Genomic DNA, 24,187 nt, shown 5'->3' on the forward strand with positions numbered 1-24,187 from the left:
TGATTACCATGGAACTCGAGAAAATTATCAACCATTTTCAACAATCACAAAAAATCAAAACAAACTCACATTCAAAATAACAACAATGTCAATTTCGGCACTCCTCAGTGGGGGCACCAAAAAAGATATGTTATGCAAGCGGTGATCGAGAGCAAGCCTCACTCACAACCTGATAACGAGATGTTTAAGGAGTGCCGGTTGGGATAATTGACTTTGTTGGATACACAACACAACTTGAAAAACTCAAATATTTGACAATACACCACAAGCCACATATGAAAACAAAACAAAACACAATGCCTCTTATAACTCAAAAATCAAAAACTCGTATGCGGGTAGAGCATCACACAACCACACAATGAAAATACCAAAAATTTAATAACAAACCAAGTGAAAAAATATTCTCGTACCTCAACAACCATGATCTGACGCTCAACGCTTTGACATCCAAAGGCTTCGACTTTCAAATTAGCATGACAAGAGCTCACTCTAGCATGTGACTCTCCACTCTCCTCTCTCACAAAATACAATTGTAATCAAGGGGGAAGGCCCATAACTCTCCATTCTCATTTCCTTATATAGTTTTCTATCCACACTCACACACATTAGGATTTTTTCTTTCAGCTTTTGGGTTTTTCTTTTCTACTCCTTTTCACTATTTTCGTTTTTTCTGCTCTATGCCTATTGGCAACTTGTTTGGATCATAACTTCGTCATTTGAACTCCGAATATAGTTGTTCGGGTACTCAAAACGATTGAAACGCATCTGGTCGAAAAGTCAACGCGGGAAAAATTACAAAAAAAACCTCAAAAATGGGAAAAAATACCGATATTCATAAATTCCATCATTTTTCTCCATCTTTTATCATAGACGATTTATTCCCTTCCTTTGCCTATTGTTATTGTAATTGCACACACTTTCAGCACACATGTCCTCTTTTCCTTCAAGAAATACTTGTTGATGATGTAAAACATACGATCTTTTTATTTCATCCTCGAGTCTTCAAAATAAGCATTCTCTGGATATGAACCTGTTTTTTTAATGCAGTGTGTCCTAGCAGGAATATAGTTTTTTGAAATGAACTCCGTCTCCAATCATATATGATTTGGAAAAATATGCAATGTTGAATCCATGATATGCAACCAATCAATCAATGCTACAAAAAAAAAATTATAAATGCATTGAAGAAATGTGCCTAGCCTATCTACATGTGCTTGTGCGTCATGCATAATGGAAACATAGTTCCTTAATTATTTAAATACTTATCCTCACCTCTCAACGCTCTTTAAAAAAATATAGCATACTCTGCTCCTCCCGCCTATAATCTCACAATCACTCAAGAAATGATGGTCCTCTCTAAGTGGATTAGAAGTCTCGACATCTATGGGAATCAATGCATCGATCATTGCCTCCATCTCAGGCTCCAAGATTGTAGGTAAGTCTAGAAGGCTGTCTGTCTCCTCTGGTATTGACGGTATAGACTGGGTAGTACCTTCCAAGTGGTGGATTGGCTCAGGCACTCCATTCATCGCACGCCCACGAACTCTTCTAATTGGTTGCAAAGGGTGCACTCATCCTTGGGATGAGGTGTCACCTTCCTGGATAGAAAATTTGCCAGCCACACCCAATCTTTTTGTATATGGTATTCAATTAGCTTGCAAGTACCATGCATGATTGCTATTAACTTTTCTTACCATTTGCTGAAAATCCAAGATCGCCTGATCAATGATCTCAGATTGAAACTATTCGAAGCATCGTATATTTTCTATAGACAATTGACATTTTCGCCCAATTGCCATCTTGCATTGAGAGGAAGGGCATGAGACATGCTGATTAAGATACGCCTCGCGATCTTGAACATCAAGACCTTCATCGTTTTTCATTTTTTCTACGTTACGACAAACAATTTGTTTTTGAAATCATTATTTTTTTCTTTCTTAAATTGTTTGAGAAGAGTTTTCTTCTCTTGTAACTAAACAAAAATTAACGTATGTAAAGTCTCCACCAACCTACCCACAAATTAACATATGTCAGTGTTGCACCGGACCTTGCCCCACCACTCTCTCTTTGTTTTTTTCCCATTCATTATCTCCTCTCCTTCCATCTCTCTCCCTTTTTCTCTTTCTTTATTATGTTGTATGTTTATTTCCTCTCTCTCGTTCCGTCTTCTTTTTTCTCTTCCTCCTCCTCTCTCATTTTCTTTAACAAAACATATATCTCTCTCTACAACAACAACAACAACTACTACTACTACTACTACTACTGCTGCTGCTGCTGCTACTACTACTACTACTACAATAACAATAAACAAGAAAAGAAAAAAAAACTACTATTACTACCACTACTACAACAACAACAACTAATAAGAAAACTAGACAACAATAAACAAGAAAATAAGAAAAACCATTACAACAACAACAACAAAAAACAAGAAAACCACTATTACTACTACTACAATCATGACTACGACTATGACCACGACTACAACTACGACTATGACTACGACTACGACCATGACCACAACCACAACCACAACCACGACTACGACTACGACTGCGACCATGACCGCTACTATGACTACGACTACGACGACGATGACAACGATGACCATAACCATGACCACGACCACGACTACCACTACCATTACCACTACCACTACCACTACCACTATAATAAACAAGAAAATAAGAAAAAACAACAACAACAATAACTACTACTACTACTACTACCACGACCACAACCACGACCATGACTACCACAACAATAAACAAGAAACGAAGAAAAAACTACTACTACTACTACAAAAAAAAAAAACAAGAAAACTAAACAACAATAAACAAGAAAAGAAAAAAAAAACTACTACTACCACTACTACTACAACAAACAAGAAAACAACAACCTCTCCTTCCTTCTCTCTCTCCCTCTCCCACTCTTTCTCTCTTTCCCTATTATGCTTAATGTTTTCTCCCTCTCTCTCTCGTTCTTTCTTTCCTTTTCTCTCTTCCTCTCCCTCTCTCATTTCCTCTCCCTCCCTCACCCTCACCCTCTTTTTCTCTCTTTTCCTATTATGTTTAATGTTTTTTCTCTTATCTCCTCTCCCTCTCTCATTTCCTTTTCTCTCTTCCTCTCCCTCTCTCATTTCCTCTCCCTCCCTCTCCCTCTCCCTCTCCTTCTCTCTTTTCCTATTATGTTTAATGTTTTTAATCTTATCTCCTCTCCCTCTCTCATTTCCTTTTCTCTCTTCCTCTCCCTCTCTCATTTCCTCTCCCTCCCACACACACTCTCTCTCTTTCTCTCTTTCCCTATTATGTTTAATGTTTTTTTAGACTCTCCTTTCCTTTTCTCTCTTCCTCTCCCTCTCTCATTTCCTCTCCCTCCCTCACCCTCACCCTCTCTTTCTCTATTTTCCTATTATGTTTAATTTTTTTCTCTCTCCTCTCTGTCTCTCATTTCCTTTTCTCTCTTCCTCTCCCTCTCTCTTTCTCTTACCCTATTATGTTTAATGTTTTTTCTCTCTTTTTCTCTCTCCTCTCCCTCTCTCATTTCTTTTTCTCTCTTCTCTCTCTCTCTTTTCCCTATTATATTTAATGTTTTTTCTCTCTTTCTCTCTCTCTCTCTCTTTCCCTATTATGTTTAATGTTTCCCTCTCTTTCCTCTCTCTCTCTCTTCCTCTTCCTCTCCCTCTCTCATTTCCTCTCCCTCCCTCACACTCTCTCTATCTTTCTCTCTTACCCTATTATGTTTAATGTTTTTTCTCTCTTATTCTCTCTCCTCTCTCTCTCTCTCATTTCTTTTTCTCTCTCCTCTCCCTCTCTCATTTCCGTGATGCCAGGAGGCATATTATATTAGAGGATGGGCATAGAAACCCACTGTAAGCAAGGGAGTATAAGGGCAGATGAGTGTGAATAGCCCTAGGGGCAGGGGAAACCCTAACCCTAGCTGGTAAAGGGCTATATAAACAGCCTATGGGTCACTATCATTTGTGAGAGAGTGTGCCCAAGTTGTACTCTAAGCAACTTAGTAAGCGAGATTTCATTCTTGTACTTTGAGCTCTTGTCTTCCTCTTGTGCACACATTCTACTACTGCAAACTCTGATTCTCAACATATTACACGGTGGATTCCGTAAACTTTATTGACTGGGGCTCATACACAAAGTGGATTCTTTGTGCGAGAAGTTGATGGGGACGCCTATCCTTTTCGGGCGTTTCATTAATTTAGTGTGTACATGGGTGATTCCATAGCGGGTGATTCTGCAAAATACATATTAAATTAATAAACGTTTATGAGTTTAGAGTACGTACTCGTGATAAATTAAGGTTAGGATTGAGTTCTAACCAGTTGATTTATTTATGTAGCTGAAGACTGCTAGGTATTCACTTTTTTCAGTTTAATTGTATTATTTTACTAACGATTGTGAATGCTTCAGTTGATGTGTAGAGATAGCAGCAGTGGTGGAGGAAAGCATTGGAGGATAGCATGTATTCGAGTTATCACTTATATTTTGATGGGCGCATACCTTAGGCATGGCGCCTATATTTTGTCACGCCTATTTATTAAGGCGTTGGATATTTATTTATTATTTTTGTATGCGCATGGGCGCACGATTATGATATTTGTATTTGGACATTGTATTGGATATGCTTGACTCTTTGGGCACCTGCCCATTAGCTTTATTTCTATTTGGCACTAAAGCAAACTCAAAAGCCAAAAACATGCTATTTTGTAATTTGGGCTATTATTTGAGCTTGAAGATGATTAATACATAAAATACATGCTTTGTGGAGCGCTCACACAAGGCATGGGGGGAGATTGCACCCAATTGGTCTCTTGTTCATGTCATGCATGCTTTCTACCTTCAGTTTTGTGCAAAAAGTAGAGTTCTTTTGTTCTTGGGAACCTTCCGACGCTCACTACGCGAGCATACAGCATCCGATTTGTGCACCAGTGGTATCAGAGCAAAGTTGAGATCGAGAGCTTCCAATCGCTGCCTATCTTGCGCAAAGGCGGATGTCCTAGAACAATCGAGTTCTACAGTCAGTTTCATCGCGAACGGTCAATATGGGTGGATTCCTGGCGGTCAAGAACCTCTATCTACAGCCTCTGATCGTGAAGGACCAGCCTGAGGAGACGGAGGACCACAAGGAAAGCTCCTTCTACAAGTCATTTTCTTTTCAACCAGTCTGACAGTAACTCCATAGCCTAAAAGCTTAAAATGCTTATTTGAAATCGATTTTTTTTAAACGGCGGCATTAGGATGTTCTTGCCGTGATTTCTGGCGGCTGAAAAACGCCCCCCCCTAAAATTCGACGTGAAGTTCAGATTAAGCTACAAGCTTAATCAATTAAGCCACAAGTCACTACTTTACAAAGTCTATCAAGTACTGTAACTTTTGTTACTATGCAAATCACGAAGGTCCATCAAGTTTCCAGAAGTCAAAACAGACTTATTCCAAAAACTCCCATAAGGATTGTTCCTGCGCAGAAGCACTGAACTGCAAAGTTGTTCCCTAAAAGACTCTGTTCGCATACACAGACTTTTTGAACCAGTTTTAGCACACGCAAAAGGTCATACGCAGATTTTACAAAGACTTCAAATTTCACAACTACAAAAGTCGAAGACCGCAAAAGCCAAACAAAAATCTATAAGCCTTGTACACCCGACTTTGAGCTACGCTCATCCCGCTAATTGGATTTTGAGAGTGTGAGGTCTTTTGAATTTTTAGTGGATGATGGAATAAAATATGGATGATTTAATGGCTGAAGGCGATCTTCTTGAACCTACGATGGAACAAAAATTGCATTTAATTATGATGTAGTTGGATGAAGAACGAAGAGCCGGTAAGCCTTGCAAGTTCAATTGGCCAATTTACAATGATCGACTACTGACAAAGATGGACCACAACCCGAAGATCTTATCCGACGAACCATCGATGCGACTCTCGAAGCTCAATCCATCCGCAAAGAAACAAAGATAAGTAGAAGAAATTTCAAATTCCGTACTTTCAATGGAACTCGAGATGGAAAGACTGTTCTTGCATTCATTAGTCAGTTCGATGATTACTTTCATGAAGAGACATACGCTAAAAAAGACAAAATTAAATGTGTCACTAATCATTTAGTGGATCGAGCATCTCTTTGGTGGATCGTGGTTCGTAAGAGCATAGATTGTCCCACTACCTTGGAGAGTTTCAAAAAGAAGTTTATGCAGAATTTCCTTCTCAATTCCATGAAAAAGCCATAAAGCAATGGAACCTTCTTCAGCAAAGAGATCGTGAGCCTATTTCCCAGTACACCGAACGCTTTTGGAATACCTTACTCCAACTACGCATGCTTGAAGACATACCTAAAGTGACTCACAAGCGCAAGTTTATGTCTGGATTACTTGGGCATTACTACGTTGAAGTTAATATGTTCAAGCCTGCAACTCTTGAAGATGCAATTTCTTTAGCTCATGACACTGAAAACAAGCTTCGAGGAAGAGACAAGCGTCCACAACAATTTCAAGCAAATGGTAACTATGGTTCTAAGCAATTCAATTCAAATTTTAGAAGATTCAATCAAAGTTGATTCCCTTCATCATCTTTCCGTAAGTCTTGGACAAAACCACCTCCTTTGCCATCAAATACCAATCAAAACCCTAAGCCATCTTCATAGCCAAATCCTAATATTCTTATACTTTTTTCCATTGCAAACAATGTATCTAAAGCCAAACCTATAGTGTGTTATAAATGCCATCAACCTAGACATCTAGCAACCAATTGCCAATCGAAGAAGCCACCTGTCCATATCAACTATCTTGGAGCAATGGAAGATGAAGAACATGAGGAAATGTCTGACTTTACGGAAGATGAGGATGACATTGCTACTCCTTCGGATACTTTACCAAGTATGCCAACTCCACATTCTTTGTTGACAATGAAATGTTTAGTGCATGGAAAAAAAAAGATTATCTTGCATGATGATGGTAGTACACATGATTTTATTTCTACAAAGTTAGTGAAAGAATTGAAATTACAAACTGTTCCTACGCATTATCACATTAAAGCAGCATTCTTAGGCACAAGGTATAATGTAACACAAGAGGTGCATAATTTAGAAATTCAAATTGGTGAATACACTGAAAGAAGGAATTTCCTAGTTATACCTTTATAGTCCAGTGATATTATCCTAGGCATGCCTTGGCATCATCAGCATAATCCTAACATAGATTATTCCACACATTCTATTAAAATTCATTTTCAAGAAAAACACATTACATTGTATGGTATGCACGCATCCAATAATTTTCCACTACTTACTCATACTCAAGCTAAGCGTGCATTACACAAAAGTAGTAAATCTTATCTAATTTGGGTGAATGAACTTCAAACTAAAGAAAAACATATGCACTCTAGGCATAAACAATTCCTTGCACAATTTAAAGATTGTTTTGTGGAAGATTTACCCCCTGGACTAACTCCTTCACATCCTGAAGACCACAAAATAGATTTAATTTCTGGTACACAATCACCCTGTAAAGCACCATATAGACATAACCAGATTGAATAGAAAGTAATTTAAAATCAAGTTGAGGAATTATTAAACAGAGGATTAATTAGACCTAGTAGTTCTCCATTTGGCGCACCTATTTTGTTGGTAAAGAAGAAGAATAATACCTATCGCATGTGCATAGATTATCGTGCCCTAAATAAGATTACTATAAAGAATAGATATCCAATTCCTAAGGTAGATGATCTTATGGATAAACTACAAGGTTCTACCATATTTAGTAAAATAGATCTTAAATCTGGTTATCATCAAGTGAGATTAGATAAATCTGATATATTTAAATTTGCATTTAGAACACAATTTAGTCATTATGAATTTCTAGTGAATTATTATTTTTGTATACGCATGGGTGCACGATTATGATATTTGTATTTGGACATTGTATTGGGTATGCTTGACTCTTTGGGCACCCGCCTATTAGCTTTATTTCTATTTGGCACTAAAGCAAACTCAAAAGTCAAAAGCGTGCTATTTTGTAATTTGGGCTATTATTTGAGCTTGAAGATGATTAATACATAAAATACATGCTTTGTGGAGTGCTCAAACAAGGCATGGGGGGAGATTGCACCCAATTGGTCTCTTGTTCATATCGTGCATGCTTTCTACCTTGAGTTTTGTGCAAAAACTAGAGTTCTTTTATGCTTGGGGACCTTTCGATGCTCACTACGCGAGCGTACAGCATCCGATCTGTGCACCATTCTGTTTCTCTCTTCCTCTACCTCTCTCATTTCCTCTCCCTCCCTAACCTTCTCCCTCTCTTTCTCTCTTTCCCTATTATGTTTAATGTTTTTTTTTCTCTCTCTCTCTCTTTCCCTATTATGTTTAATGTTTCCCTCTCTTTCCTCTCCCTCCCTCTTCCTCTCCCTATCCCTCTCTTTCTCTGTTTCCCTATTATGTTTAATGTTTTTTCTCTCTTCCTCTCCCTCTCTCATTTTCTTTTCTCTCTTCCTCTTCCTCTCTCATTTCCTCTCCCTCCCTCTCCCTCTCTCTCTCTTTCTCTCTTTCCCTATTATGTTTAATGTTTCCCTCTCTTTCCTCTCCCTCTCTCTCTTTCTTTTCCTATTATGTTTAATGTTTCCCTCTCTTCCTCTCCCTCCCTCTCCCTCTCCCTCTTCCTCTTCCTCTTCCTCTCTCATTTCCTCTCCCTCCCTCTCCCCCTCCCTCTCTCATTTCCTCTCCCTATCTCAATACACATGAATTTTAACAAAAAAAAGTAAAAGAGAAAGAGAAAACACAAAAGTAATGCAAGAAGGAACAATGCACTCACCGTAAAGGCTCGAAGAAGGGTTTGGCGGCTCCTCTTCGCGACAGCGCCTCCTCTTCACACTCCGTAGATTTCATCCTCTTCTTCATGAATGGCGGCGGCGATGAGAAGCTTTCTTTCTCCCTCTTTCTCTCTTTCTCTCCCTTTTCCTCTCAAATGCAAGATGTTTGCTCTCTCTTTTGTGTATGCGCACAAAATAACGCGGTTGGGTTTCAGACCGTGTTTTTTTCGTCTGAGTATTGTCACTATTTGCGACGCTAATAGCGACGTAAATAGCGACACTGCTATTTTGCATCGAAAACTGCCATTGCTATAGCTCCATATCCTTGTAGTGTCCCCTAAGGATAGATGGTATTCCATTACCATCTATCCTCCTAAGTGCATTGCCATTTACAAGGTGAAGCACATCAGGGCCCTCTCTTCTCCATGAACTATTGTCATCCTCAAAGTGAAGCATAATAGCACCATCAATCATCCTTAAAGTGGGTTATGGCACAATTTTTAGTGGATGATTCCTTGAATCGAGTGATGGTTGTAAATTTTCACCAATAGTCAGGAAAGGACTATGAAGTCTTTTACATAGATTATGGGAACCAAGAATGTGTTTTATTTTCCAAATTAAGGCCTTTAGATCCATCTATCTCTGGCACCCAGGGCTTTCTTTATTGTGTAGCCTTGCTTATATCAATGTACATGAGCTAGAAGAAGACCATGGACAAGAGACAGCTGAATATCTTGATTCAACTACTCGACATAAGAGTTTCATGGCTACTATAGTTGAGAAACACACTTCTGTTGGAAAAGTAAAAGACCAAGGGACATGCACTAAGTCTAGTTTAGCTCTTTATGAGGCAGAGCTATCCAAGTCTGTGAATGTTGCTATGCTTGAGGTTGGCTTTGCTCATATAGAGAGGAGGAACAAGTGGGACAATGATAAAGGAAAGATTAGTGACCAAGAATGTAGAGCCTTGCTCAACACTTCACAGTGGCTTGATGCTAGCGATGTTGGATAAAATGCACCAACAAAGAGACAATAGTATCTGTCCGAATAGATCAGTTGTGGCTCCTAGTTCAAATCCCTTCTCTCACTCTTGGCATCCTTGAATGAATGCATTAACTACTACTCTATGGCGATAAGAAGCTCTTCGATCTTCTTGTCTGCAAGCCACAATCAACTAATTGAGCAACACAATCAGTTCATGTTTGAGATGAACTAAGTGGTCTCAATCCTCTCCGTCACCAACATGCAAGCCAAGGTAATCAATGACAAACTTGCAGCCCTTATGACTCAAGTTTCTCAAAGGGCTACAATAAAAGGACGGATTAGAATAATTATGAGCAACATCATGGGCCTTCTCATGGAAATTATGAGTACCGTGACCATAGGCATGGTTTGGATGATGTGCAAAGACAGTATCATGTGCCTACTTATGGTCAGCATGTATATGATGATTGTGCATATTTTGAGCAGCAGCATGCATCTGATGACTATGTATGTTCTTATGAGCTACATTCTGATCACATACATAAACAACCATCTAGACAACCTTATGTACATGGGTATCATGCAAATGTATACAAGTATCTACATGGGGAGCAACATCATTATTAACAATAGAGTGCTCGATATCATCGGTCACTTGATCATTGCTATGAGCAACATGTGCATCCATATGAGCAACATGATGCTTCTCACGAACAATGCCATGATGAGAGCATATCACTGTAGCTTCATGAGCAGGTGTCACATCATCCCAAGGCTCTTAACTTTGAATGCCCAGTAGTAGCTACGAATGCGGGCCTCACGAACACGCGATGCCTAGGGGTTGATGTAGTGAATGCAGTAGTGATTGCAACCTCATTTACTCCAATTCTAGATGGCACAATCATTCCCAATGAGTTTATGGACAAGTCAATGCATGCTATCGTATGGGTTAGTGAGGATCTTGTACCACCATTAGTGCTTGAAGATGACACCATAAATCACTTCTAGGATACAATGGGGGCCTCGGATCACAATTATCCTTTTGATGCTGGTGGTAGTACGGATACCCATACTTGTATGGATAACCCTTATGCTCTTGATTATTATCATGTAGGTTATCCATTTGATCCTGGGAAAGGAATGGTTTTTGAAAATCCCTACCTCGATCAACATTTCACTAGTGCAACCCTTTCCCTACTTCAAGGGTGCAATTCTGAGTAAGGATTAGCTAACTTTGCCCTAGTCTGCACTGTAGACAACTTGCAGACATCATACTAATCCAGAACATTTTTTACCCTACACTAATTGCAATCACGTCTCACTTATATGGGCTGAAAGTATGCTTCATGAGCTTCATTTTGACATGTCTCACGCCTCAGTCGGGGCTACCCATAGGAAGTTATGATCAATTTTATCCAATAGGCTTGTTCTGGATAGCATGATGTCCAGTTTTTGTCACAACCTCTAATTGTCACGAATTGGTGGCCAAACTCATACACTATCAACTTACACATGTTATATGCCCCAATTCCACATGAGGTTGTACTTCCATATTTTGATAATCTCCTTTGTAATGCTAAACAGAGTAGTACTCTATGACCCCCCTTCCCTTGTGAGCCACATCAATAAGTCCTATTTTTTGCTTTTGAGGGCAAAAATCTTTAGGGTTGGGATGGAATGTAAAAGAGTGGGGATAGACAGGTAGGACATCGGTTAGCATGGGAATACCCAGTTATACTAATAGGGTATATAAGGTGTTGAGAGACCCAATTAGGGCATCGATGATCAATAATCAAGTCTCTTTTACCCTTCTAGCTTGCATGGCTTTCCTTCTCTTTCTCTCTCCTCTGCTAGCCTTTCTCCCTCTTCTTCTCTCATCTTCATCCTCTTTGTCTCTCCTCTCTATAGTCTCTCCCTTCTCTCTCTCTCTCTCTCTCTCTCTCTCTCTCTCTCCCCTAGGTCTCCTTCATTACATTTACCACCACATGCAAGAACGGTTGAGGCACCATCTAGTGCGCCTCAATTATTTGAGAAGATTAGAAAAAGTAAGATATTCAATTGACAAATTGACATATAATGGCTTTGTGTAGATGCATTATGCTTGCATGGAATCTATCTTATGTGCAGCATGTAGAGCCTTGTTTTGAAAAAGCAGTTGAAAGGAAAGTTTGTAAGAATGCAACGGATTAGGAAATGGATGCTTTGACTAGAAAAAAACTTGGGATCTATTTGATTTTCCGTATGGCATGAAAGCAATTGGCTACCAGTGGGTTTATAAGGTCAAGCAAAAGTTTGATGGCTTATTGGAAAGATATAAAGAGACATTGGTTGCAAAGGGTTGTTTATAGACATATGGATTGGACTATGAGATTGCATTTAGTCCAATTGCAAAGATGGCTATAGTGAGATCGATGATCACCTTGGCTTTGATTTATGACTCAAGAATGCTTTCTTAAATGGTAGATTGGAAGAGGAAGTGTACATGGAATAGTGAGAGGGATATATTTATCCTAAGTATCTAGATAACATTATGTATACAATCCAAGCAAGGCATTGTATGGGTTAAAGCAAGCACCTAGAGCTTGGTTTGAGAGGATCAATAGGTTTTTATGTAGTGTGGGATTTTAGCAAAGCATGGCTCATTGTTCACTGTATGTTAGACACACAAATGATGGAATGGTAGTTGTAGTCATCTATGTTGATGATCTTATCATAACAGGTACTCTTGAAAGAGAGCTTGATGAACTAAAGTCTGATTTGCATAAGCAATTTGACATCAAAAACTTTAGATTGTTGAGGTACTTTGTAGGCATTGAAGTGAGGTAGACACACACTGCACAAGTGGCTAACACATACACTCAATCTCTTGAAGGCCCATCAATATCCTTGGCCCACAATTATCATGATATCTCAAGCATAAGTGCCAATCACTAGTCCTTCCATCTTCAAGACAATCTACTAAACATGAAGTTATTCAGCATTACCATTCTAAGCTTACCTCTCAATTCCTCAACATCAACACACTATCCCTCTCTACAAAGATCCTTCATCAAATGATCTAACATCTCTCACCAATAGCAGCAACATCATCCGTTTGGTGTAACTACCATAGGACTAGCGCTCATCTAGGAGAGGGGATAATACTAATTGCAAAGAGAAACAGACCTAAAACCTCAAAAATTTTGAGAAAAATAGTTTTGCAGAATATTATTTTATTAAGAGTCACTACAAGATATAGGCCTTATACCGACGTTTAAAGCGCCGAAAATACAAACAACAAAATTTGCCCCCATCGTCGCAAAAAGCGTCATTATTAACAACACCATAGAAATGTCGGTATTGGTGTCACTATCAGCATCGCAAATGCGACGTTGATAGCGATGCAAATAGCGGCACTAATAGCGATGGTTTGCGACGCGCATAGAGACGCCAATAGCGACGCGAGCAGTAAAATTTGCAACGCTAATAGCGACGGTAACACGGATAAAAAAAATTTTGTGGCATTTCCACACTACTGTGTACAAAGCGCTTGTAAATAAAAAGAATGTATACTGAAATCATAAAATTGATATATGAAATAAATACATGATCGCATAAAAAGTAATTGTTACAGTCATGATAGGATATCACTAAAATATAGTACATGTCTACATAGATCAGGCGACTCAAAAATAAAGGTGTGTGAGCTCCAGGGATCCAAGGGCAAGCTACGCATCCTCGTCCCCTGAAAGCTTGTCCCGCTGCAAAGGAGCATCGAACAGAGTCTGCAGGAAAAGAAACAACACATCAGTCCACCATACAATAATGCATTCAAATATCTCATGGTAACTACGAATAAGAAAGATAAGTGACTTACAAGGCCACCGCGTCTATATAATTGATCGATCAATGCATTGAGACCATGCCTCTCTGCATATCGAGTCTCAAGGCCGGTTGGATCGCGATTTGTAATGGAGTGCTGCAAAGAAAACAAAATGCTAACTGTTAGAAACATGATTGTCAGTACAAAGAATATTTCAAAAAAACAAACAAGCAAAACAAAAGAAAAACTTACAAAGTCCTCGAAATATGTCTTGTGGCCGCCACTCCTAAGATGATGGACCACTCGGGCCTCGAGTCGTGCCCTTGCCACCTCGCACTGCTGACTCCAACGTCCTGGAGAATCTGTAACCTCCTCCCTGAGTCGGCGCTAGTCGTCTACATCTAACCACTTGGACTTTGCAGCCGCACTCTTGATTTCCTTGCGTATGTCAGATCGTCTATGTGACATGTATGCATGCATGCAATCCATCATCCATCCCGTAGAGAATCTATCTACTGCGGCTAGCACCGGAAACTCCTCGTGCAAGGATGCTACTATGTAGTCCTTGCTCCCCTCCGGTATGTTCTTCCGATGATCCAAGATGTTTTTCCGAAAAACTTGTTGGCCCAACTCTCTCATACGAGCCATCACCCTCCTCCCCTCATCATTCATGATGATGGCTCCTGACCTACTATTGACCAGATATCGATAACCCCTAGGAGTTTGCCTAAGATGGGTCCTCTTCCATTTGCATCCACGCTCCTGGGCATATCCAGGAGACCCCTCTGCATCCGGTGTACCGACGGGGGTAATCTCTCTCGGAGTGGCACCCAACTGCTAACGGCTGCGCAAAAGCCAGAGTAACTGGAGTAGACATCCCCACAGGTGTGACAAATCCTAGAGGTGATGCAGCTCCAGCTGAACGACGAGATGGAAATACCACATCTGTGTCTCCACAGTAGCATCCCCCTGATCCCAATGCACTCCCTCCCTCTGGCCCAAGTCGTGAGTGTCGAGATTACCTGCTCGAAGCCGAAGCATCCGATTGCGCTGAAGTAGATCTAGCAGAGTGCCCTAATGAAAAACGAGACAACTCTTGGTCTGCCATCTCTCTGAATCTGGCGAGTTGGTTTGGAGACATGCGTGCAAAGATGTCCTATAACTCCTTATCGCTCATCCCTTGACTCATCTTGAAAATGTTACCTGCACAGATAAAAAATGATGTTAGAATAATCAATTTAAATCATACAAACCACAATAATATAAATCATTTTATAAAAATCTCACTTAAAATGCATATCTTATGTACCTTTATAAGAGATTGGTCAACGAATTGAGTAAGTGGATGCTCCAAGTATGAAGTATCCTATGGTCCCATGTTAATCTCCTGACATAACTCCGCATACACTGGAAGGTCGATAGACATGTCACCACAAAAGAATAAGTTTGCCTCATTCTCAAAAAATTCTTGGACTCCTATATTTCCATCATTATTAGCCGATGCTGGCTCCAAGATCTCAACGGCTTCCACCCCTTGCAATATCGACCCCTCTATTTGCATATTATCTTCATTTATGCTTGGAACATCGCTTTGATCATAGGCTCTCACACTTCAGGAAGTTAAAGGTATAACATACCACCATCGAGGTTGTCGAGGGTTTGGATAGAAGATTACATGTTCACAAACACATACAAGAGAGTTCAAACCATTATGACATAAACCATGTTGTAATACAATTAGCCGGCAACACAAAGGTGTCACGCAAATCCATCCATTTTTTTCAGAATCTATTTCGAGAAATCCAGATGGACCTCGTCGAACTATTGCTTCAGCTCCTCCAAGTACCACTTTGAACCACTGCACATCGAATAGTATCATGGAGAAGCTACGGTAATATACCGTAATAATACTTTGCAAGTTCCCAAAATACTCCATCTCATCCACAACCGTGTTTGGATCCATTGCTCGTCACCGGCTCTCTTGCTCGAACCTTGCCATGACACCACAGTCCAGTATGGAGCGCATTTTGTCAATACGCTCCATGCGAAAATGCCATCCGCGCCACCACAGTGCACTATACATTTTGTACTGTACATTGAAACACTTGAATTAGATGTCACATATAAAATTTAGATACAACAGATTCTAAACCCCTCATCACCTTTGGACTATATCCCCTCGAGAATTCCCACTCCTCCATTGAGACCTCTATCCCTTCGCGAGATGCTACGGTCAAGGCTCCATGCAACCATTGCATTGACATAAACTGCGGCATCTCCTCCATGCCTTTGGGATATCGAATCGGCTGATGACACGTACTACGTTGGAATTCAGCTCACGCTTCCTCTCGATCTTGCCTTGCAATCTGGTACTTGGCGAGCCACGTCTCCATGGAGGCATGGTGCAACATACAAAAGCGATTCACCTTCTCTTCCATTGAGGCATCCATTCTTTTTTCTAACCCATTTCCAACCACCACATCTCCAGTCACTCTATCATTGTCCTTCAGTGACCATCGCATTTCATTGTTTGGTTCCACCATTGGTAGCCATTGTGAAATATACACTAGCGCCTCAAACACCAACCACCCATCATATAATGGTATGGATGCTTCCTCTCTAAGCGGATCAGAAGTCTCGACGTCCATGGGAATCAATGCACTGATCATTGCCTCCATCTCAGGCTCTAGGATTATAGGTAGGTTTGAAAGGTTATCTGTCTCCTCTGGCATTGACGGTATAGATTGGACTTGCGAGTGGTGGATTGGCTCATGCACTCCATCCATCGCACGCCCACGAACTCTTCTAATTGGCCGCAAAGGGTGCACTCCCCCTTGGGACGAGATATCACCTCCCTGGATAGAAAATTTGCTAGCAAGACCCAATCTTATTGTATATGGTATTCAATTAGCTTGCGAGTACAATGCATGATTGATATTAACTTCAACTTACCATTTGCTGAGAATCCATAATCTCCTGATCAATGATCTCAGATCGAAACTCGCCAAATCATCATATGTGTTCTATATAATCGGCGTTTTCGTCTAATTGCCAACTTGCATTGAGAGCAAGGATATGGAACACACTGATTAAGATACGCCTCGCGATCTTGAACAACAAGACCTTCTTCATTTTCCATCTTGTCTACGTTACAATAAACAATTTAATGTCTTGTAATACAAATTGGGAAAACGAGGCTCAAATGGATAGCTTTATGGAGATGTATGTCAAGTTGCAAGTTGGCCATAAGCTCTTGCTTGAGAGGTTTTAGCCTCTGCAAGAGGTTGAGAAGCAAATTTTGAAAAACATTGAGGTTGATATTGATGCATCCATGGTGTTGAAATCTAAATGTCTAGATATAAGAAATGCTTTACTGATTGATGTAAAAAATGCATGGGACATAGTAGTTGAGAGATTTATTGATGTTATATCTCGGCTATATACCATGCTCAAGGATTTGTTTGTCCCGGTATATAATTATTCATTATTGTAGAAAAAAAAGGCATTGGTTCATAAGGTTCATGAGTTAAAGACTAAATGTTTGGACTTGACTAAAAGATTGGATAATGCCTTAGATGCTAAAAGGAAAAGTGATGAATATGTTAGTTCATCATGCAACAAAAAGATTGGTGACAAGGATGCTATGATTAATGAAGTTCTTCACGAGGTGAATATAGAGTTGAAGGGGATGGAACACGATTCTTCTTTGGGATTTAGTGGTGATCAGTCAATTATTGAGGTGTCTTCTTGTATGGCCATTATACCTTATATACCTAGCTATGGTCTCTAGGTTATGTACTTTGAGTATCTTAGAGGGGCTCTACTAGGATTACTTATACAACTACACTAGAGGGCTTTGAGTATAAGTAATCCTAGTCAACAAAATTGAGTATCATTCACTACAATAGAAACGAGGCATAGACGCGCATGTTAGACGGGCAAAGTTGGGCGCGTCTATCGCAGCGTCTATAAGCGCGTGTAAAATGCGTGTAAATAGATGCGATTTTTGCGTCTATATATCTGCGCAAGTAGACGTGCTTATACACGCAAAAATAGATGCACATGTCAAAATTCAAATCATACTTAAATCATTTCTTTTCAAACTACGCCTTTCCTTTCCTATGTTTTTTGCAATTCTGAAGCTTGAGTTTAGCCGACATGCAGTCTCTTCATGCCTCACCTCCTCATGACCCACCTCTTCTTTCATTTCAAACACACAAGAAGGGAAAAAGGAAAGCCAAGGACAGGAAGAAAGAGAGAACAAGAGAGAGGAGAACAAGAAGAAGCAGCAAGCAAGGAAGCAAGCATCAAGGGACGGTAACTTACCAAGAAGAGGAAGAAGGAGAAAGAAGAAGCGCTACCACCTGCCACACCAAACACCCAAGGTGAGTCTCTCTCTCTCTCTCTCTCTCTCTCTTTCTTTCTATCTTTCTCTCTCTACTCTGTCTATCTATTTAGGATTTGTGATTTCATTATGTATTGCATTTTGTAAATCAATAATGGCAGTCGTTTGCTAAAATCATCCGACCAAGCGCGTTTGATAGTGCGTCTACATCTCAGTGTAGACGCAAATATAGACGCGGAAAACGTTTCTTTGGGGGCGCGTCTTTGAGCGTGTGTACTCTGCAGTGTACACGCGAGGATACACGGGCTGACAGACGCTCACAGAGACGCAGGTATAGACGCTGTATGTAATATGTTTTATCTACACAGGGAAATATGATTTTTTTTGTGTAGATGTGGAATCCTAGATCCTCCAGCACCCCATTCAACAAGGAGCAATTCATGGGGGAGATGACCAATTATCTTGGTTGCCCTCCCACTGCAGATGAGGTTTTCAGTGTGATGTCTGGGACACCTATCACATCTTTGCCTACACAGGGATCAGCTGAGGTACATGGATCGGCCGAAGCACGTACATCTGTAGAGGCACGTGTATCGAGTGAGGTAGAGGGTAGTGCACGTCGAGGGACGAGGGAGAGTGGTGCGGGAGGAGGAGGAGATCGAGGGCTTTGTGGGGGTTGCCTAGGTGGTGGCTCTCGATCACCCTCACCGGAAAATGAGAGAGGTGAGCCTCCACAAATGTACTACTCTATCATTGATGATGGTGGTATCTTGCATGACTTCGAGGGGAGGGAAGTGATAGCCTACTTGAGGAGTGTCGTGCATGCCACATACAAAGATTGCATGATTCTCTTCAAGCACCAAAAAAATGGTTTGTGGCAAGAGGTGCTACGGGCAGTACATAAAAGGTACCCTAATCCCGAGAATTCACGATTCTCAGATGATTGGGGACGGTCAAAGGTGAGAGACGCGCTTCATAACAAGAGGTCTCACCTTATGGCGCGCGCTAAGGATTCATTGCGGAGACAAGAGCAGGGGTGCCCTGGATATGGCCAACCACCTAATTGCCACCGCAAGGAGTGGAAAGAGGCCAAGAAGAGAGCAATGGAAAAAATGACAAGTTGCCAACATGTAGAGGCGCGACGTATCCAGATGGTAACCATGGGATCGTCGCATTATGGATCGGGTGGCAGGGAGTCATGGGAGGCTGAGTTTGTAAGCATTATTTGATTTTTTTTTTAAAATTAAATTTTGTAATTTGTTTCACTTCATTATGTAGTGTGTTTTAATACGTTGTATGTTCAAATTGTTTTGTAGTTCTATATCATTGGTAGGATGCCTACTCCTAGAGAGGTAGGCTACCATCGAGGTCATAACCGGGCATCCACTTGGCAGCATTTCTACGAGGAGGGACTCATCACGGAGGAGCAATATAATCGCGCCATGAGGATTCCACCACCAGAAGAGGTATGTTTTATTTTTTACATGAAAAGTATAGATCAATATGACTTATTGTTTGTAATGGTATTTATATACTTTAATCCTTTGTGTAGGAGAACCCTGATGCAGTTGAGGATAACGAAGGGGGGACTAGCAGTAGCGGTGGCGGCAACGGCAGCGGCATAGGCAGCCGTGGTGGTAGCGATAATGATGCCTCTTCTGAGGAGATATAGAGGAGCCTCATGCATGCATGCCTCCCCTTGGCTTGTAATTTTTATTTTTGATATGTATTACTTTCAGCTAGTGCTTGCGATCATGACGTCACAAGCACTAGAACTCATAATGTAAAAACGTTTCATCTATATATATGAAATTTTGTGTGCTACATACATTGTTTTGTTTTCAGTATCCAATCTTCGAAATAATCTTTCTCTGTTTTTCCTAAGTATACAATTTGATGTTGATGGGGGGGAAAAAAACCAGAGAATACCTCTATTTTGCACGTCTATCAACGCATCTAAATTGCAGGATAAATGTACGTCTATTCTCGTCAAAAACTTTCAGAGTAAACGCGGTGTTAGATGCATAGATACATGCGTGTATAGACGCACAATATGAATATATCCACTTTTTTTAAAATATGATTATATATTTACGTAGCGCGTTTATACCTGCGTATCTAGGTGCGTCTAAATATGCGTCTACTTCTGCCTATAAGCACGCTTTTAGACGCGATTTTGTAGACACAAAAATAGACGCGTTAATAAACGCGCCTGACTTTTTTTTTCACAATTCAAATATTGCGTCTACAAGTGTGTCTATGGAGCCTTTTTGTTGTAGTAGTGATTGAGGATCTCTTAGTCTAATAATAAATCAATCTCAACAAAAAGCATCTTAGTAATGTGGTTTTTTTGTCTTAGGTCCATGTATAAAAATTAATGCCATCTATGAAATTTATCAACTTTTATTGTAATGATTGGAAGACATCAAATGCAACAATGTAATACAAGGTTACCATGTCAAAGACAATATCAAATAGTAAAAATATTTATGCCTGTGTGGGGATATGTATGTGTGTGCCATAGTTATAAAATTTGTTACAATCAATTATACTCATAGTCATAGCCTTTGAAGAAAATATCCTATGCTCAATTTAAGGGATTCTTCTTCTATGGCAATACTTTTGGGTTCATTTTGATGAAGTACCATAATGACCATTAGCTAGGGGATCATTTTCTTTTAGTCCTTTTGTTGACTAGTTGGTATGATTACTAATTTGTTATGTCTATAAAGTTAATACAAAAACAAGAAATTGTGCATATCACAATTAGATCCCCTACTTGGACATTATGAAGGATATGACCAATTTTAAGCCATCTTAAAGAGCCACCAATGTACGTGGCCCATGGTAAAGCACATTGCATACCATTATCAATAAGTCTATTATCGTGCATCTTAAATCTCCTAATTAGACTTTATAAAGTGTATGACCAATTTTTAGCCCTCTTAAGGAGTCGATGTAATGGTACCCATAAAAAAAGCAAAGTGCATACCATTACCATAATCATGGATATGTTATCGTTCCAATATATACACACACAAGTGGACTACATCTTGAGTAGACGAAAGCTATCCATTTGAGTAGACATACATCTCCATAAAGCTATCCATTTGAGTATACATCTCTTTCTCTTTCTCTCCCTCTCTCTCCCTCTCCCTCTCTTTCTCTCTCATTTCCTCTCCCTCTCAAAATATATCCTAACACTCTCCAAAAGCAAAAGGGAGAGGGAGAGAAAGAATGCACTCTCCCTCCCTCTCTCTCTCCCTCTCCATCTCTTTATCTCCCTCTCTCATTTTCTCCCTCTCCCTCTCCCTCTCCCTCTCTTTCTCTTTCTCTTTATCTTTCTCTTCCTCTCTCTCTCTCTTTCTCTCCCTCCCTCTCCCTCTCCCTCTCTTTCTCTCTCATTTCCTTTCCCTCTCACAATATATCCTAACACTCTCCAAAAGCAAAAGGGAGAGGGAGAGAGAGAATGCACTCTCCCTCCCTCTCCCTCTCCCTCTCTTTCTCTTTCTCTCCCTCTCTCATTTCCTCCCCCTCCCCCTCCCTCTCCCTTTCCCTCTCTTTCTCTTTCTCTTTCTCTTTCTCTCCCTCTCCCTCTCTTTATCTCTCATTTCCTCTCCTAAACAAGCAAAAGAAGGAGAGAGGGAGACTCACCGATGAGATATGGCAACTGTGGGGTGGCTCCTCTTCACGATGCAGGCTCCTCCTCTCCTTCGTGAACAACGGTGGCAGCGGCGGCGACGGCAAGTCTTCTTCCTCTCCTTCTCTCATGACGGTCGCTCTCTCTCTCTCTCGCTCTCTCTCTCAAAACACAAAATGTAAAAATGTGAAATAAAGCCACACTTGGTTTCGGCCTTTTTTTTTCCCCTGTGGAGTGTCGCTATTTGTGTAGCGACGCATATAGTGATGCAAATAGTGACGCCAATAGCGATGCTGCTACCCGCCGTCGCTATAAGCTTAAATCCTTGTAGTGAGTCGAGATCCTACGCATGCAAATTGTAATAATCAACTAGCGTTTTGAAATTATAACTACTATTACTCCACGTTTTTAATCAACTTAGACTAATGCCGAAAGCATAAAATAAGACTCATGATCAGTCAATAGGATAGAAAAAAGAGTCAAGATGCCCAATGGACAAGGGGAAACTTAGTCCAAAATTTCATGGATAAATAGAATGAGAAATAATGGAAAAAGCTATCGATGTGTATGCAAACTCTACTTTCTTGATTTCTTGTAGCATGTTGCCTTAAGAGTAAGAGTGAAGGAGAGGGAGTTGAGAGCTTTAGAGAGAGTGAGGGACATGGAGTATAAAGCTTTTTGCATGCTATCTTCTCTTCTCCATCCCATCATGGTGAGTACCTTTGTGAGCTAGAGCGTGTGAGTTGAGAGTCTGAGAGGGTAAGGGACGTGGAACAAGAAATCACGTTTTTCTCTATATGTCCTCCAGCTCATTTGGGGTATCTCCTCTTGGTCATGGTGACAAGAAAGTGAGATTGAAAGTGAAGGAGCTTGTGCTTGGATTGTGAATGAGGCGAGTCAATATGTGGACTACAACAAAGAAGTTTAGCCAATATATGGACTACAATGAAGAGCTAAGCATAGATAAGCACAAGGTGAGAGCAAGTCATAGGTTTTTCATATGTTGAGCATCCTTAAATAATAAGAGCATGTCCAATGTCCCAATGTCAATCTCGTAGAGCATAATATATACTATTGATGCTCTCATTGATGAATAAATGCACTCTAGTGTCCTAATATATGATGTTCCAACTAAAATAGGTTAGCCAAAACTTATACCAACTAATGAAACCATTTATCCTTACGGGAAAAAGTACAATCTAGTCCTAGGAAAATCTAAAACTCTCAAAGTTAGCAAGATTGAAAGGTTGTTCATTTTTGTCCATGTCCTTCTTGTTAAATATGATCAATGCCCCACCCTCATTAGGTGCTACCAATGATCCATGGTGCTCAAAGTTGTAAGGCCCCCATTATGAGGAGAAGCCAAGTGTGAGCCCGGACATTGGTGGAGTCCTGACTTGTATATCAGATGAGGTCTATGTGATCGGATGGCAAAAAGGTGACCATTGTGGGTCTAATCTTTGGGTTAGACAGAGTGGCTAAGCTGGTAGCAACTCGAGGCGCATTACATCGAGTTGCGGTGTAAGGGAGTTAAAAGGGGCCCCTATTGTGGGGTTCGGGGGCCGCGGAAGCTTCCCTGGCCGACTAGTGGAGGCTCATATGGTAGGTTGGTCAATAGGCCGACCTAACGACCTTCGCGGGCTATAAAAGCTAAACCCCTTCGCAGCCATCACTTACTCATCTTTCACCCAGTCAGAGTTGTTGTTCTAGCTAGCCTTAAGCTCTTCACCTATCTTCTGTCTAGATCGCCATCTAAGCTTTACATAGTGGAAGCGCACGGGTGGACAGAGCCATCTTTGTATCAGTTGTTTGAAGTTAAAGAAGTTACTGATTCTCCTCTTATCTGTTGTGTACTCTCTATCTCTTTCTCAGATTCTGTTCGCTGCGTCGTGTAATATTTTACATGGTATCAGAGCCTAGGGGGCTCTAGAGATCGGAGAGCGTGCAAGAGGCAAAGGCTTCAACAGCAAAGAGAAACGATGTCGACTCCGGGAAGCAGTTCTGGCGCATCAAGAAGCGGTGCAGGAGGTGGTGCTGCTGTACCGGCTATTCAAACACTGAGGATTCGTCCACCAACCTTCAGCGAAGGCAAGTTAGATGGTACAAACTACACCTTGTGGAAGTTCAAAATTACAACTATCCTTGATTCTTATGAGCTTCTGGAGACTGTGCTGGGGACTGACGCAGAACCACAGCCTACCCCTGACCCATCAAATCCTAGTGTGATGATTCCTCCGAATGCAGATCTTCTACGAGCTTGGAAATGAAGGAATGCAGATGCATTGTGTGCCTTAGTTACAAGCTGTTCTGACAGTGTTTTGACTCTGATTCAGCATACAACCAAAGCGTCAGAGGCTTGGAATGTACTAAGGAGTCAGTACGAAACACGAAACCAAATAAGGATTCAAAACTTGGAGAATCAACTAGCAGCGGAGAAGTTTGCTGATGGAGAGACGGTTGAAGCATTCATCACTCGGATTAAGAATCTGCGTGACCAGATGGCTGGCGCTGGGATACAAAAGACTAGCGAAGAGCTAGCTCGAAGGTGTCTTCGGATTTGTCCACAAAAGTTTGATGGACTAGTAACTGCCCTTAATACTCAG

Source organism: Lygodium microphyllum, chromosome 9 (genome assembly GCF_053477565.2).
Source record: "Lygodium microphyllum isolate KBCC chromosome 9, Lygodium_microphyllum_v1.1.10, whole genome shotgun sequence".
In the NCBI taxonomy this organism is placed as follows: Eukaryota; Viridiplantae; Streptophyta; class Polypodiopsida; order Schizaeales; family Lygodiaceae; genus Lygodium; species Lygodium microphyllum.